Genomic DNA, 1754 nt, shown 5'->3' on the forward strand with positions numbered 1-1754 from the left:
GTAGGAATCACTTAATATTAACTCCAGCTTGAATCAATCTTCACCTTCCTTATCTGTAGGAATCACTTGTTTACTCCAGTTTGGGTTAGCATCCACCTTTTCTTATTGCTTGTTACATCACAAATTTTTATTATTTTAAAATGGAATTTTAACCCATTCTTGATCTCTTCTAACTTACATTTCATTGAATATGCATGGTATTGTTCTGCGAGGACCTTGTCTTTCCCAGCACTTAGCATATAGATTTGCACACAACTGATGCTCAGTTTTTTAAATTGTATGATGTAGAGAACAGGTGAATCTAACTCTTGTTTCTTAGGCCTTTTAAATAATTTGTTTTAAACGTTCACTTTGAAAACATTGGCAAGCTGTTGGGAGAAGCAACAAGGAAAATTTCAGATGCAAACTGATTTGGATTAAAAAAATTGACTGAGTTATTTAGGTAATTAATCAAAAGGAAAATTCACGTCTGTATAATTACAAATTGATTGTATTGATATCCTTTCTAATTAGTTTGGGAGAGAAATAAAATGAGCTATAAATGAGTACCTATTCCATATAACAGAAGAAATACTGTAGGTTTATTTAGAAACCATCTCAAAAATGGTGTGTTAAAATATACTACTATATACCTTCTTTTTAATTCCTGGGGACTGATGGAGTCTTGCAGGGAAGACAGTTTGAGTTTCTTAAATGTAGAAGAGATAACTATAAGCATTTGTTACTCATTTTGATATTAGGTATTTTTTCTTTTAAAAGAAAACAAATTCAAAGAAAAAATTTTTCATATAACCAATCATCTTATCAATTACAATTATGATATAAAATTAATGCAAACCAATATTTTCCCAAATAATATTGAATGTCCATTTTGAATCAATTGACTTTAATTTTTATCATTTTGAAATAACAAAATATTATTATCAATCAGACTAATTTTACTAAATTATATTAATATATGTAATACTTTATGAATCATCTGTCAGATACAAGCTTTATATATGTCCAATAACCATAACATATCATGTCATATCAGTGTGGAATACATTACTGACTTTATTTCAATGGGTCTTTAATGGATTTAAAATTAAAGTTAACTAAATTATATGATGTTTGTGTTCCTAGAGGGAATATGGGTGAAAAAAACACAGGCTGCTATTTCTTGGAAGTCATTAATTAAATAAGCCTTTGCTAAGTGGCAGTTCTGATGAAGAGAAAAAAAATATATATAGCAAATTCAAATTTTAGTTTCTATTTATTAAGAAACTGACACAGTTTCTTTCACAAATTGTGTTTGTAAAATTAGAAGTCCATTTGTAGAAAAATTAAACAAGACCCGTATCTCACACCATATGCACTCAACATGGATTAAAGATCTAAATGTGAAATTCACGACTGTAAAGCTTATTAATGAAAACGCAGGGATAAACATATGGGCTTTGATACATGGCATGTTGTTATTGTTGTTGTTGTTGCTGTTAGGTGCCATCGAGTCAGTACTGAATCATAGCAACTATGTTTTCATTAATAATCTGTACAGTCCTGATCCATAGCAACCTTGTATAAAGTTTCTAAGGAGTGACTGGTGAGCTTGAACCACCGAGCTTGCAGTTCAAATGACTTTGCAGTCTGGCTCATTAACCCACAGCATCACACCAGGATTCCTCACTAGTCATTTGTTGTTGTTATGTGCCATGGAGTTGGTTCCTACTCATAGTGACCCGGCATAGTGTTTCCGAGGTTGTAAATCTTTA

The sequence above is a fragment of the Chrysochloris asiatica genome, unplaced genomic scaffold, assembly GCF_000296735.1.
Source record: "Chrysochloris asiatica unplaced genomic scaffold, ChrAsi1.0 scaffold00002, whole genome shotgun sequence".
NCBI classification, from domain to species: domain Eukaryota; kingdom Metazoa; phylum Chordata; class Mammalia; order Afrosoricida; family Chrysochloridae; genus Chrysochloris; species Chrysochloris asiatica.